Genomic DNA, 17302 nt, shown 5'->3' with positions numbered 1-17302 from the left:
AGACAAAAAATGCTCTGAACTTCATAAAAGTCAGACAAAGCTTTCCAAAAGCTCAAACAGTGAACTCCAAGCCCACATGGTTGAACAAAAAATTCAAAGAAACAGACTAAGAAATGACGTAAACACCATGATCAAAACCGCAAAAAGAAATTTCATCAACGACAAAACTGAGGAAAACAAAAACAAACCCTGCGAACTTTGGAAATTACTCAATAATCAACTAGGCTGCAGTAAAAAACTTAAAACCAGATTCTCAAACATAAAGACGGACAACACGCTCATCACAGACAAGCTGGATGTAGCCAATTACTTAAACATCTTCTTCACAAACATAGCCACAACACTGGTAAACAAACTACCCTCCCACTCAGAGCATTATGGGGTAGAACACATAGTAGCATACTACAAAAACCTAGGGGTCCACAAAGACGACTTCAAACTTGAAATGGTAACAACCGATGAGGTACTCAAAAAATTTTGCGCCCTCCAACCTAACAAGGCCACTGGCCATGACAACATCCCCTCCAAATTCCTCAGAGACGCAGCAGCCGCCATCACCCCAGTCATCACACACATAATAAACCTCTCTATAAAACAGGGACACGTCCCCAAGGACTTCAAAATTGCGAGAGTGACCCCTCTGCACAAAAAGGGCAGCAAATTAGACCCAGGCAACTACCGCCCTGTTTCTATTCTTTTTTTTAAACTTTGACCAGTCAGCTGGTTCTTTTAGCGTTTATCGCTTTTTCATCGCATTTATACTTGGTCAAGTTCGACCGACAGAAGCAGGCTGAAAGGGTTCAGATGGGGGGAAGACACTCTGGGAAAGGCACGGCTGCCGTCCGGGATTCGAACGCGCTCAGCCCCAGATCCGTGACGAGCACGGTTGTCCACGGCGCTGAAATAGCACTCGCGGTACGTGGTGAGCTACTGGAGCTCCCCCCTGTTTCTATTCTTACCTCCATCTCGAAAGTCATGGAGAAAATAGTCTACGAACAGGTCGAAAAGTACCTGGCGGAAAAAAATCTAATTACGAATTCCAATCTAGGCTTCAGAACGTCCCACTCCACTGACACATGCCTCCTCTATTTGAACGACCACATCAAACAAGAGGTGGACGCGGGCAAATATTGCGGCATGGTCATGCTGGACCTACAAAAGGCCTTCGACACTGTCAATCACTCCATTCTGATTGACAAGCTAAAAGCAATTGGTTTTGATAGCTTATCAGTGAGCTGGATGCAATCCTACCTGGAGGGGAGAGAACAGATGGTAGAGGTAAACGGTACTCTATCCCCCCCCCTCACAGTGAGCTGTGGTGTTCCACAAGGAAGCATACTAGGACTACTACTCTTCCTAATTTATGCAAATTACATGTTGTCAGCCTGTGACTGCAACTTGTTCCTGTTTGCGGACAACTCAGCCCTGCTGGTCTCTGACAAGAACAAGTTGCAGGTTGAAAAAACCCTCAGCTCGGAACTAGGCAAAATCTGCATATGGCTCGCTGATAACAAACTATCATTACACATGGGCAAAACAGAGTCCATTCTCTTCGGTTCAAATAACAAACTCAGCAAGACCGACGGCTTCTCAGTCGCAGTGGGTGACAATATTGTCACAAGGAAAGACGAAATTACCTACCTGGGTTCCATCCTAGAGGCAAATCTTTCCTGTGACAAAATGGCATCCAATGTAATAAAAAAAGTCAACCAACGAACTAGATTCTTGTACCGGATCTCCTCTCTGGTAAACAAGAATTACCCTGAAGACTCTGGCAGGAGCACTCATTCAAGGGTACTACGACTATGCGTGCACCTCATGGTACCAAAGCACCTCAAAGGCGCTTAAAACAAAATTACAAACATCACAAAACAAACTGGTCAGACTACTACTTGACCTTAGCCCCAGAACCCACCTCACCCCTGCCCACTTTGACAACCTAGGATGGCTTAGAGTAGACGACAGAGTACAGCAACTTGCAATGGGCCTGGTCTACAAGATACACTATACGACTAAGGTACCCATGTACATGTCAAAATACTTCCCAAAGGTCAGTGAATACCACAACCACTACACCAGAGGAAGCTCAACAAATCATGTTAAACCCAGATTCGGCTCAAACAAGGGACTAAACACGTTTAGAAATTATGCCACATCAATGTGGAACGCCCTACCCAAAGCTGTAAAGCAATGTGAATCCCTACCCACATTCAAAACCGCTCTTAAAGAGCACCTACGGGAGGCTGCAATTCGAAACTGGCCACCATAAATGCCCAAAACCCCCACCACGACAGTCTCCTCCCCACCGCATGTATATATTCCCTCCCCGCCGTATGTATATTTCTCTCCCACCCACCCACCCCCTCCTAATGTACAGTCCCCTCCCCATTATATGTATACTCTGTCAGGATCTAGGGGTAACATGTATATTTGAATATTGTTTATGTCACAAATGTATCAGTACTAAATACCTATATGTCCCTATGCCATAAATGTCATGTATGTTGTGTATGTCATAAATGTCTATATGAATTGAAAATGGGGGACCCTGATGGAAACAAGACAAACGTCTTTCTCAGGTCTGCATCCCCTTAACAATTGTGTGTATTGAGCCGTACTGTATTGTACCCATTCTGCAATCTGTTAAATAAAGTTTTCATTCATTCAGCTGAAGTGCAGTGGTCTATTCTGACGTGATGACCCTTCCTTCGTTTATAGTTCCCTTGTCTGCCCCTAGTGGCGGCACACGGGATTGATTGATTGAATTGATTGAAAACTTGACGTACAGTAAGACAGTACTGCTACTGCAGGAAACATCTGTCAATGGGCCTGCTACACTTATCCCCCATCTCGTTTATAGATGGTATGCTCAGAGTGAAAAATGTTAACTTTATATGGCGAGGCTGAGAGCCTGGAAACAGCCTGTAGCTGATTTTGTAAAGCAAAATATTGATTTGGTCAAAGAAAAGTTGTCACCCACGCCGCGCGACGCCATACTCCCGACAGAGACAGGTGAGATTTATTTCGCATGGTCCAGTACTAGGTGAACAATACATCTGAAAGAACTAGGCTGCATACATTAGTTAAGTAGCTAGTCTGTTTGTCGGGCAGACAATGGTTGAAAGTGAGGGGAGTGTGTGATAGACGTGGCTATTTTGGCTAATGTTATCTAGTTAGGCTAAAATAGAGGATAAAGACAATTCGGCCCAGAAACTCCCCAACTGCCAACTGGTTGGTTAGCAAGTAATGCACTGAATGAGAGAATTTGGACGGTTGCCTGCTACAGTTTGGTCTGTGTCTCGACCAGGATGTTGAAGACAGGTTATTCTGCCGAGGTAAAGTTATGTCTAAAATATAAACACCTAAATGGAACAGACCCATAATTAACGTTATTATTTTGTTATTACACCTCTGTTCGTCCTGCGATGACATGACAACATGGCTGCTGTGAAAAGGGCATATTCATAGTAGGCCCATTATATAGATTCAAATGTATTGTCACAAGTACAGTACAACAAAAATAAGTTTGGCATCCAACCAGAGTGCAAATGTAACAGTAAAGTGCAACAGTAATATACAGGTGATTATACTGGGTACAAAATATACTAATTAGTAGACTAACTCAGTGTAGTTTTAATCAGATGTATACAGAGTTGTAATATATGTACAGTGAAACAGGTATAAGGACAGTATGTATGGTAGGCCATACTGGCCAGCAGCGTGGAATATATATATTCAGACAAATATGGATGTAAATATGCAGTACATTCTGATGACATGTTTATTTTGCCATACAACGTGGCACAATGCCACAACTTATTGGCCATGATAGTCGTTTAATGATAATCTGCTGCTATCTGCGACCAAAGAGGGCAGGCAGTTCTTATCTACATAGTGCAGTCAAAGGGTGCATTCCAAAGGTTAAAAAGAAAAGTTTTAGATTAGATTGTTTAGATTCAAATGTATTGCCATCATACAGCACAAGTACAGTACAACGAAAATACGTTTTGGCATCCAACCTGTAGCAGTAAAGGGGATCAGTGCAACAGCAATATACAATGTACAGGTGAGGGGTACAAATATACAAATCGTGACACGATACACAAAAAGTGTCCCTAGTTCTGTCCTCGATTCCTTTGTGACCCATTTTTTTTTAAATGTATAATATTTTTTGGCATTTAAAAACAATATGTACTGCTTTATTTCGAACAGGCCCGACAGAGAGGAAGGTTGGGAGAAGACTTGGGGGAAGACATGCGGCAATGGTCGCCGGGTCCAGGAGTCAAACCCGGGATGTCCTCTTTGCACTGCAGCGCAGGCGCCCCGTGACCCATCTTAAGGCTATTTCAAAGGCATAGGAAACACGGAGCCTGAGGTTTCCTTGGAAAAGGCTGATATTGGATATAAGTCGTGAGTAAATCAACCAATGGGAGATGGGGCTATTGGCACATGCTCAGATTGCGTTGGTGGAGTGTCAGAATGAAAATGTGAACAAATTCGAAACTGCAATGTGCATGTAGGCCTAAATGGTAAATGGTGCATTTATTTAACAGCTTTTATCCAAAGAGCTTTAACATTTTTCCTCACATTTTACCCATTCACTCACACATTCACACACCGACGGCAGAGGCAACCATGCAATGTGTCTTGCTCAAGGACACTTCGACACGCAGCCCAGGAGGAGCGGGAATCGAACTGGGAACCTCTGGATTACCAGATGACTGCTCTACGATCCAGACAAATGGATATTGATGTTATGAATCTAAATGCCACATGCACTTTATTGTTCACACTCAAAAGTTGTTATGAATAATATAATATAGTAAATTCATAACTAGTACACTTGGGAGTCGGACCCCTTCTGCCTTCTATAACGTGATAAGGATATAAGTTCCCGTAAGAACGAATCAGGGACAGGATATGGTCGAGGACAGATTACTTAAATCGGGGACTTCTTGTAGGCTTGTCAAAATTGGCCAAAAATGCCATTTGAATATTCCTTAAAAAAAAACACATAGGTTCAAACCATTCAAATATCTATTGTTGCCCATTATATCCACAAGAGGGCAAACCAATACAACGGATGTTCCGATACCATTTTTTCCTTCCCGATCCGATTCCGATACCTAAGCTTTGGGTATCGGCCGATACCGATACTGATCCGATACCAGTGCATACATAAAAAAAAAAGTAATAATAATAATACAGCTACTGTTTTATATATACTGTTTTTTAGTAATAACTATAAAGTAATGGTATTTATTCAACAACAGGTGATTGTATAGATTAGTATTAGTATCAGTAATTGAAAACTATCTCAATGAGTTCACCCACGGAAAGGTTGTTGGCACATTAGTTCCACACGGACATTATTCGTTGCTGCACTTGCTTTCACAAGGCTCCGTTTAAGTAGCAGAGGCTCTGTTGGAATTTTTGCACAATAAATATTCAACATTCTCTTTTGAGACTCCGCCTCAGACTCTTATCATTTGGCACTAAAAGCTAAACATTGTCACCGATATAACGTGAGCTAGGTTAGCTAGCATGAGCTACCGGTAGATGGAAAGACTGTAACGTTACTGGTGAAAATGTGATTTAACTTGGAATACTCCTTTGCCAACTTGCTGTACTTTGCTTGCAGGTCTGCAGCCATTATTGCTGGATTATGAATAGCCCCAACTTTAGCCAAGGTAACGTTAAAGCTAAAACTTTAACGTTAGTTAACGCTAGCTTTCGGTTAGCTGTTCAATGCTAATAACACCACCAAGCGAACCCATCAGAGCTCCCCGTGAACAGCGCTCTGTTGGGACGATGGCATTTTAAGAAAGTATCTGCTGTTAAAATGACAAATGGCATTGACACTTTAATTCACGTCGGTTAAAAACACGTTTGTTTTATAATGCTCACTCAGCAGACCGCAGTGTTGTTGATAAATTACGTCATATGGTATCGGAGCGCAGAATTAGAGGGTACTCGCCGATACCGATAACAGCATTTTAGGCAGTATCAGCGGCATTTCCGATACTGATATCGGTATCGGAACAACTCTAACTAGTAGGCTATAGGTCATTTGTTTAAACAAAATAAATATCAACATACTGTGGCAGATATCCCCTGTCCCATGGCTATGTGGAGGAAGGGAGATACTACTGCCACGGGCAGAGGAGAGTTAATTAGGGAGTTGATTAGGACTGACACCTGTGCACCACGTGATCACCCACATCCCACACACACAGAGACACCCATAGTTTAAAGCCTGAGGAGAGACAGAAAGGTTGAGTGGAGGTGAGGAAGGAGCAGAGAGCAGAGAGAGAGAGTGTGATACGGAGTTTCAGTAGTTGAGAGGAGAGGTAATAGCGAGAAGGTGTTCGTGGTACTGGACCCTGGATTGGCTGAGATACCCCCTTGTGTAACTGACCCTGGACCAGACGACAAACCCTGAGTATTGAACATTCCCTTTTTTTTTCTTTTTTTTTGAGAGCCTGTGTTTTGACCCTGGACTGTTATTCGACTACTCTAATTGCCCATCAGACTGTTGTGCGATTAATCAATAAATATCTTTTATTTATTGAAACTGTTGTTGGATTTGGATATAATCAGCCAGTAACATCACCTCATCATCTGGTGGCTCTCTCTCTCCATCATGAAGTTTCTGCGTTGTGTTTGTCTCTTTGTCATCGTACTAGCTGATACACCATATCTTCCCCGTTGGTACATTCGTCTCAAAAATAATTAACGAGACACTGGAAACAGGATACCTCTCCTGGTGTTGACGTTTATTCTCATAAACATACTCTGTACAAGATGGAAAAACAGTTCTGAAAGGTCCTTGAAAAATATATCGAATTCATTATCTCTACCGTCTCTTCTGCTATTAGTCCAATGGTGGTTGAGGCCTTGTCGTTAGCCAAAAACCTTCCCTGTTAGCCGAAGCTAGCCCCCTCGAGGCCTAGGAGGGGGGGAGGGGAGGCCCCTCCCATCACCCTCTCGCTAGTGCTCTGTCTCCCTGTCCACGTCTACACGTCTGAGCCTCGTGTCCTATTCTAACTTACACCGGAAGAAACTCACAGCTAAATAACGTCTTTCCCCTAGCAACGGGGCCATCCCCGTAGCCCCGCCCCTTTTCTCATTACTAAGTGACACGATACCATGGCAACGGCTCTGGTCACCTCTGACACACTAACGTCCCTTTCTATCTCCCCATAGCTCTCTCTCTCTGACCAAACCTCCCCCACCAGCGGCTATCAGTTGTTGATGTTAACAACTTGGCTGCCGACCTTGGAGCACAGTCCAAATCCTCATCTGCTGCTATTAGTCTGTGGCTTCCCTAGTCTAACTTGAAAACACACACGACTGGGGCCATTCTATCACTGTGCTTGTGTGGAAATTGAATTTGTATGTTTTGGACCGTGTTGAGCCTGAACACCACCAGGCTCGTCACAATACCTACACCAGCATACAAATAGAATAATGTATTATCTAAATCTCTCAGAAGGGTCTGTCTCTCGGAGCAAGATCAAAAATGAAAGTTCACGGTATATAGAACGGACATTTATACACAGCAGTGAAAAAGGCAATATATTTGAATGAAACATGAAATAGTAATCAAACCATTGGATTGGGGATCCGTATGATGCTTCTGTCAATTAATTATTCAATATCTGTTCAGTAAGCCTACAGTAGCCTACTGTATATACTTGTTTCATGTTTTGTTTAAATACAATTAAGACACACAATTCCTATAAATGTGACTAAACAAAGTAGTTTTTCCCTGAGGGATGATGTACAATAAAATGCTAATAAAAACGCAAAAGTTAGGGTGCTTAAATTCTTGGCACTATAACTCTCAAAAACGCTAGCATTAGCACTTAGCACACAAAAAGATACATGTAATGTAGCTGACTTAATGCTAACTGGTTAACATAAATCCGAAGTATTTCCAAATGGGGCTTTTCAGATTGGTCGGAGTGCAAATCACTCTCTCCGGAGCTGAGTTGGGATCTGAACTCTGCGTCGTCGCATGTCATTCTAACCAGTTCCAGAAGCTTTGTGGTCGGGTCTTGAACTTGGCCAAGACCCCGAGGCATCCATCACCTTGGTCAGCGCCAGGAGACGGGTACTCAGAGAGAAGGGGGAGGGAGGGGGGGGGGGGGGGGGGGGGAAGAGTTAGAGAGTTCCCATGTTTGTGGTGCTGCAAAGGAGCAGACATGTAGTACCCTGTAGTGCCATGTAGTACCCCGTAGTGCCATGTAGTACCCTATAGTACCCCATAGTGCCATGTAGTACCCCGTAGTATCCTGTAGTACCCTGTAGAGCCATGTAGTACCCTGTGGTGCCTTGTGGTACCATGTAGTACCCCGTAGTGCCATGTAGTTCCATGTAGTGCCATGTAGAGCTATGTAAGCCATGTAGTACCCTGTAATGCCATGCAGTACCATGTAGTACTCTGTGGTACCATGTAGTACCCTGTACCCTAACTAAACTACCCTATAGTAAACTACCCAGTGGTACCATGTAGTACCCTGTACCATAACTAAACTACACAGATTAATCTAAAGGTCAGTCCCCGACCAGGTGAGATCAAGGTAGGTTGAAGGAGAGAGAGAAAAGATGAGTCTTAAGCAAGGATTTAAAAGCTTCGACAGAGCAGGCGCCCCTGATGACGGCAGGTAATTTGTTCCACAGGTAGGGAGCGCGGTAGACAAAGGCTCTGTGGCCGGCGGATTTCTTTTTAACCCTAGGGGTCGATAGAAGCCCCGCATTTTGTGAGCGCAGAGCACGAGCGGGCGAGTATCGGGAGATGAGATCGGATAGATAGAGCGGTGCAAGCCCATTTAAAATTTTGTAGGTGAGGAGTAGCACTTTAAAGTCAGAGCGGGCTTGGATAGGAAGCCAATGTAGGGCGGACAAAACTGGTGTGATGTGATCAAATTTTCTAGTTCTAGTTAGTATCCGTGCAGCCGCATTTTGCACGAGTTGAAGATTTTTGATGCTTGAATTAGGTAGGCCTGAAAAAAGTGCATTACAGTAGTCCAGACGTGATGAGACAAAAGCATGAATCAGGGTTTCAGCATCAGCCAGAGTTAAAATGGGGCGTATTTTTGCGATATTACGAAGATGGAAGAATGCAATTTTGGTGAATTTTTTTATATGTGCATTAAATGAGAGGGAGGAATCAAAAATGACTCCGAGGTTTTTTATGGTGGAGCTCTGGGATACATGACAGGTATCAAAGTTGAGGGAGATGTCCTGAAACAGGCCTCTGTGGTTTGGGGGGCCAACAATTAACATCTCAGTTTTATCTGCATTAAGGAGTAGAAAGTTTTGCGACATCCATTTTTTGACGGCAAGCAAGCAGGCCTCAAGGTTTTGTAGTTGGGAGGAATCATTTGGCTTAATAGGTATATATAATTGGGTGTCATCAGCGTAAAAATGAAAGTTTATGCCAAATTTGCGTATGATATCGCCGAGGGGTAGCATGTAAATCGAAAATAGCAAAGGGCCCAGGACAGAGCCTTGTGGGACACCACATTGCACTGGGAGGGTCTCAGATGTTAAATCATTATAGACCACGCAGTGTGTTCTATCAGTTAAATAGGATTTAAACCAAGCTAGTGCGAGACCCCGAATGCCAACATGGTTCTCAAGCCGACCTAGAAGAATCGAGTGATCGATAGTGTCAAAGGCTGCACTGAGATCAAGCAATAAGAGCACAGAGGTGAGGTTTGAGTCAAGAGAGAGCAGTAAGTCATTTGTGACTTTGGTAACCGCCGTTTCGGTGGAGTGTAAGGCTCTAAAGCCAGATTGAAATGATTAATTAAGATTATTGTTTGATAAATGGTCAGTAAGTTGCGTTGCGATGATCCGTTCTAACACTTTGGATAGGAATGGGAGATTGGAGATAGGTCTGTAATTTTTCAAGATTAGAGGGTCGAGGTTCGGTTTTTTAAGTAGTGGTTTAATGACGGCTGATTTAAAGGCCAGGGGCACCATGCCAGTAGACAAAGAGGTGTTGAAGATATTGAGTAGGGCAGGGCCTAGAGTTGGGAAGAGTTTTTTGATGAGAGTTGCTGGGAGAGGGTCAAACAGACAGGTTGAAGGTTTAGCCGCGCCAACCAGTTTAGAGAGGGCACTAAGTGAGACGTTTTCAAGGCAGCATAGCGAATGACTGGAATCAAAGTCAGGGGGAATGCCCGTCAAAGGTTGGGAGGGACTCTGATTGTTGAGTAAAGCAACAATTTCATCTCTAATGAGGTCAATTTTCTTGGTAAAAAATTTCATGAATTCGTTAGCCGAGAACGCATGGTTTAGGGCACTTGGTTGTTTCTGCGTAAGTTTTGCAACTGTGTCAAACAGAAACTTTGAGTTGTTTTTGTTTTCATTTATGAGCCTGGAAAAATAAGAGGTTTTGGCAAGTGAGAGTGCCTTTTTGTAGTTACGTAAACTATCATTCCAGGCGAGGCGGAATACTTCGAGTTTGGTCGAACGCCATTTATGTTCAAGTTTGCGACAAGCCTTTTTAAAGGAGCGCGTTTCCTCCGTAAACCAGGGAGTTAGTTTTTGCGGAGCACGTTTAATTTTAGGTTTAAGGGGAGCGACAATGTCGAGCGTGCTACGAAGGGCGGCATTAAGTTTGTCTGTAAAGAGATCAAGGGGGCCAGAGTAAGAGAGGAAGGGAGAGAGGGTGTCTGGTAGGCAGTTAACTAGAATTGGGACAGTTGAGGCGTTAATACGACGGCTCATGTAGGATTCTACACTGTCTGGGCGAGAAACCGTCAGATCAATTTGAAATTTGATGAGGTAGTGGTCCGAGAGAGCAGGAACATAGGGGGAGACGGTCAAATTTGACACAGTGAGACCGCGGGCTAGGACTAGGTCAAGGGTGTTCCCACCACTGTGAGTGGGTTGGTCAACGATTTGAATGAGACCGACAGAGTCAATGATGTCGGTAAAAGCCTTATTTAGGGGATCTAGAGTTTTATTGGAATGAATGTTAAAATCACCAACAATTAAAATGTTATCTGAGCGCATAACAAGCTCAGAGATGAAAGTTGAAAATTCATCTAGGAAGAGGGTGTAAGGGCCTGGGGGGCGGTATAGGACAGCCATTACAAAGGATGCAGTGGAGGTAGGAATCAGACCGCCACACTTTCTGTTGGGTGGAGAGGGATGCAACAGGAGCACCTCAAACGAGGAAAACTTACAGTTTGCGTCGGATGTAAAGTTGTGCTTAGAGTCATAAATTAGAGCAACTCCGCCTCCTTTCTTGGAGGTGCGTGCGATGTGGGAGCTACTAAAATTAGGGGGTGAGGCCTTGTTTAAGGGCAGAAAGTCATTAGGTTTAAGCCATGTCTCAGTGAGGCCAAATAGGTCGAGACTATGGTCTGTTATCAGTTCATTTACCAAAAGAGCTTTGGTTGGCAGAGAGCGGATGTTGATAAGGCCAACCTTCACACTCTCTGTATACTTAGCAGCGCGGTTTTCAGCCATGCGGGTAGGTTTAATCGCAATTAAGTTGGCATGGTTTATCTCACAAGGACGAGCTGGGTAAAGCGGAGCGTAACGGGATATTCTAGTTTTGATTGGGTATACAGGTTTAGGGGTAGAGATAGAAAGAGAGGAGTGGGGAGCCTGGTGGAGGAGGGACCGAGCAAGAAAGGTATAAGGATTGGCAGGGTCCATCAGTTTAGCATGACTAGCAGGCTAAGAGCCTGCACCCTGGCATGCTTGTGGGGTGGCTGTCAGCCCGAAGCTATAATCTTGTCTATATTGCGAGATAAGAGAGAGGCGCCTTGCATGTTAGGATGCACGCCGTCCTTTCTCAGCAAGCCAGGGTGCCCCCAGAAAGAGGACCAATTATCCACGAACCCTAAGCCCTGTTCTTTACAGTATTTTTCCAGCCATCGGTGTAGAGAAGCTGTCCTACTCACAAACTCATCATCATGCCGGTTTACAGGCATGAAATATTGTAAGCCGTCATTTGAGGCTTTATATAAAAGCAGCACAATGAACACAAATCTGTCAGTGCCGAGTCCGACCTCATCTTAAATAACAAACAGCATTGCTTGTTGTAGTTAACAAAGAGAGGCAGAGTTGATTTTGCAAAAAAAAGAAATTAAATGTTATTTTTTTTAATAAATTCGAATTTTATTTTCATATTCGAATCCCATGCCCATCGAACAAAGCTTCGAAGCTTCGAAGTATTTAAGACAGCCCTATATTAGTGTGAACGTATACTTTTATCCAGTGCTTTTGTAAGGTGCACATAAAGGGCGCAGTGATATCCCATGCATATATATAGCTTTCACGTCTCTCCTGTCCGTCATGCAGCGCGTTCAGACACACGCGAGAAGTCGAGACGGAGACTGCCGGGGCTGTTTTAATTTTTTTATAAAACACAATTCACACAATTCGAATATCAATTTTTACAATCAAATGTATGTTTTTTTTAACAATTCTATTATTAATTTGAATATAGTATATTTGTTGAGAGCCCTAACATGTTGTCACCTTAATATAGGCCTACATTTCTTCATTCAAACTTTGGTGGATGCTTAATATCACACTCATGTTGGATATCATACATACATTCTTTTTTTGAGGCTTTGTTTCCAGGGGCTTTAACCTGTTAAGCCCTAGCCCTATTTTCAGAAAATCCGCCTAAAAGTACATGCCCAAGTAAATGGAAGATTGCTCCACTTCTATAAGGTAAATTTGCATGTTCTTGGTATCTAGGAACATCTATGGACCTCAGGGAATGTATTCTCATGTATAATATTGTGTCTGTTACTATGTTTGAGTAAATCGTAATGAAACAGGAGAATATAAATTATAATTTTTCTTTGCATCTTTGACAGTGAATAACACCATGCTAACATTGCGGGTGATCAGATTTTGCTCACTGAGATCATTCAACACCTTCTTGAGATCAAGTGTACAGAAGATCTAAGCAAATGAATATTGGGAAGATGATTAAACACGACGCCGTTGGTGTCACAGCGCATGCGCACCAAGCAGCCAAATAGCCTGGTGCGCATGCGCTGTGACACCAACGGCGAAAATACACGGCTCGCTCTCTGAGTACCACTCGTTTTATAACAATGATTTAAAATGTTTATTAGCAACTCCGAGCTTTCAGACCCCAGCGCGTCGCTGTGTGAAACCCTAATTGTACGCTGGGTACCTTTGAAATTCATATCTGATATATTTTTGACCCACCCCGAGCTCAGAAGCAGTGCTTGGTGGTCCAAACGAGCCTGGTAGCTACATAGCTGAGAGTGACTACGGTTACAAAAGCCCCTGGCTTGCACATCGCAGTCACGTAAGGGGCTAGACGGCTGTCTGGTTTAACTACTCGGATTAAGGAGGTTGCACCTGAATGTGAGTCCATGCACTGTGTCATTCACAGGGAAATGCTGGCTAGCCGAAAAATGTCACCTGAACTTCACAGTGTATTGAATGATGTCGTTAAAGTTATTAACCTCATCAAAGCACATGCGCTCAACTCCCGTCTGTTCGAGCTTTGTGAGGAGATGGATGCGGAGCACAAATGCCTTCTCTTACACACAGAAGATGGCTATCCAGAGGAAGATCACTGGCCAGAGTCAGTAGTGCAGAATTTCGCAGTTCTCCACTTGATATAATTAATCAAAATGTCCAATCTAATGAAATTTGTTTGCTCATAAAATGCTTAACATGTTAAATGTGATTATAACAGACTGCTGTTAATGTCGGGCCGACTGCAGATGGACCATCGGAACCTTCATTTGGGAGATAAAAAAAAAAATATTTTCAGCTTTTTTGGTCAACGCAGGACCTTTTGGCCACGCAGGACAGACAGAGGAGAGAGGGTGAAACGGGAGGAGAAGAGGGGAAGACATGCGGCATATGGCCACCGGGTCGGGGAATCGAACCCGGGGCGACCGCTTCGCGACTCGGCAGGCTATGTGGTGTGCTACTGGAGCGCCCCATAAATAATATGTTTAATAATAAGTATAATAATAAGTAAGACAACGGATTAGTTTAACGAATTCCATAAAATCCTCTACAAAATCTCCTGTTTAATCATCTTCCCTTTATTCATTTGCTTAGATATTTTGTACACGTGATCTCAAGAAGGTGCTGAATGAGCTAAATCTTTCATGTCTGGTCATTTTTAGCATGGTGTTATTCACAGTCAAAGATGAAAAAAGACAAAAAGATTATATTCTCCTTTTGGTTCATCACAATTTACTCAAGCCTAGTAACAGACACAATAGATCCATATGTCCCTAGATACCAAGAACATGCAAACGGACCTTGTAGAAGTTGGAGCAATCTTCCATTTACTTAGGTATGTATTTACTTATTATTATTTCTTTTTTAATATGTTTTTTAGGGCATTTGCGCTTTATTGTGGATAGGACAGTTTGGACATTGGGAGAGAGAGAGAGAGAGAGAGAGAGAGATGGGGAAGACATGCAGCACATGTCCTGGGCCGGATTCGAACCCAGGATGCTGCGGTTACGCTGAGTAAATCGTGGTGCGCCACCGCGGTGCCTCATTAGGTATGTATTTTTAGGCGGTTTTCATAAAATAGGGCTCGGGCTTAAGAGGTTAAGGAGCTGCCACACCTTGAAGGCCAGTCCGTGAAAATAATGCCTACATTAATCCGGTCCGTAGTGCAATTTGGGGGGGGGACTCCTGCTCTAATCTGTTGGTGTAGCAACTAAAGTCCCTGTTATTCTGTTCAGCTAATTCAATTCAAGCTTTAAAAGACATACATAGATTAAAATACATATAAAACACCACAAAAGCACCATTTACAACTGTATGAATTGAAGTGGCTTGGTGGCGGTAGTTGGTAGACCAGCTAGCAGTGCATTGCAGTAGTCGATGCGAGACATGACTGTTGATTGCATGAGGAGTTGAGTGGCTTCTTTTGTCAGGAAGGCAGATCCTTCTGACGTTGCTCCGGAAGAATCTGCAGGTTCTGGTTGTTGCGGCGATGTGAGCGGAGAAGTTCAGTCGGTCGTCAAGCACTACACCTAGGTTCTTGGTGGTCGGAGATGAAGCCACAGTTACATTCTCCACTGTGATCCAGTCGGTCAGCGGGGAGGATTTGGCCGGCAGGTGAAGTAACTCAGTTTAAGTAACCTCTCAAAGAGTGTCATTTCTCACACAAATCCGTTTTTCAGTCGAGTCGCATAGCAACATCATATACGTTCATCGCACTGTACTTTGCGGCGAGAACGTCAATCTGTCATCGAGTCAACCCATCAACCCACCATTATGCTTCTCTGCTAGCTTGCTAGCGTGCTAACATGATGAATTGGCTTGTACTTTGCCCATGACGGCAAGCTAGCATGTTTTGTGTCGGTGTACTAATGTCAGAGCTGGTATGGTGGTGTTGCATTATATTATTATAATCTGTTGATGGGAATAGATAGGTATTAAAAGACAACACCATACCAGCTCTAACATTAGTACACCAATGCAAAAATGTTAGCTTGCTGGCATGGGTAAAGCAAGGAAACTATAAAAGAAGGAACAGTCATTATGTCACTGTAGCGCGTGAATGCACATTGGTGTGGAACAAGTGTGGAAACTTTCAGTTCGTCTGATATATTGGTTGATGTATATCTCCTCGGATAGCTTGTATATTTAGAATTTTAATACAGGCTTCAATAGAACTAGCACCAAAGTCTGCCAATTGTGTTCGTAGGAACGACTGACCAAGGCAGAGGTACCACTGCCAGGAATTGAACCCGGGTCTCTCCGGTGGCAGGCTTAGACCCAACTACTGCAATCAACAGTCATGTCTTGCCACCGATGCGCTTCAACTCATACAGAACGCAGCGGCCCACATGATCTCCAACCTATCAAAGTCAGCCCACGTCACCCCACTTCTCAGAGAGCTGCACTGGCTTCCCATTGTCGCTTCAACGTTCTTCACCTGGCATTCCATGCAACAGGTGAATTTTCCTTTACTGAGGAAAACAAAAACAAACCCTGTGAACTTTGGAAATTACTCAACAACCAACTAGGCTGCAGCAAAAAACTAAAAACCAGATTTACAAACATAAACATAAAGACAGAAAACACTCTCATCACAGACAAGCTGGATGTGGCCAAATACCTAAACACATTCATTACAAACATAGCCACAACACTGGTTAATAAACTACCCTCCCACTCGATTTCAAACTTGAAATGGTAACAACAGATGAGGTACTCAAAAAAACTGAGCGCCCTCCAACCTAACAAGGCCACTGGCCATGACAACATCCCCTCCAAATTCCTCAGAGACTCAGCAGCCGCCATCACCCCAGTCATCACACACATAATAAACCTCTCCATAAAACAGGGACACGTCTCCAAAGACTTCAAAATTGCGAGTGACCCCCCCTGCACAAAAAAGGCAGAAAATTAGACCCAGGCAACTACCGCCCTGTTTCTATTCTTACCTCCATCTCGAAAGTCATGGAAAATTTTTTCTACGAACAGGTCGAAAAGTACCTTGCGGAAAGAAATCTAATCTACGAATTCCAATCTGGCTTCAGAACATCCCACTCCACTGACACATGCTTTCTCTATTTGAACGACCACATCAAACAAGAGGTGGACGCGGGCAAATACTGCGGCATGGTCATGCTGGACCTACAAAAGGCCTTCGACACTGTCAATCACTCCATTCTGATTGACAAGCTAAAAGCAATTGGTTTTGATAGTTTATCAGTGAGCTGGATGCAATCCTACCTGGAGGGGAGAGAACAGATGGTGTAGGTAAATGTGAATCCCTACCAACATTCAAAACCGCTCTCAAAGAACACCTACAATCGTAAATGTCCAAACCCCTCCCACCCACCCACCCCCTCCTAATGGACAGTCTCCTCCCCACCGTATGTATATATTTTCTCCCACCCACCCACCCCCTCCTAATGTACAGTCTCCTCCCCATCATATGTATATATTCTCTGTTAGGATCTCTGGGTAACAGTACTGTATATTTGCATATCGTATATGTCACAAATGTAACAGTACTAGGGCTGCAACGATTAGTCGACATAATCGACGACATCGATCATAAAAACTCGTCGACGCAGAATTTTTGCGTCGATGCGTCGTAAGCCACTTAGGTAGTGCAAAAAGTGGGTAGTGATTCACATTCCTTTACAGCTGTGGGTAGGGCGTTCCACATTGATGTGGCATAATTGCGGAACGTGTTTAGTCCCTTGTTTGAGCCGAATCTGGGTTTAACATGATTTGTGGAGCTCCCTCTGGTGTTGTGGTCGTGGTATTCACTGACCTTTGAGAAGTATTT

The sequence above is a fragment of the Notolepis coatsorum genome, assembly GCF_963971535.1.
Source record: "Notolepis coatsorum genome assembly, chromosome: 17".
Lineage (NCBI taxonomy): Eukaryota > Metazoa > Chordata > Actinopteri > Aulopiformes > Paralepididae > Notolepis > Notolepis coatsorum.
This window is presented reverse-complemented; position numbering follows the sequence as displayed.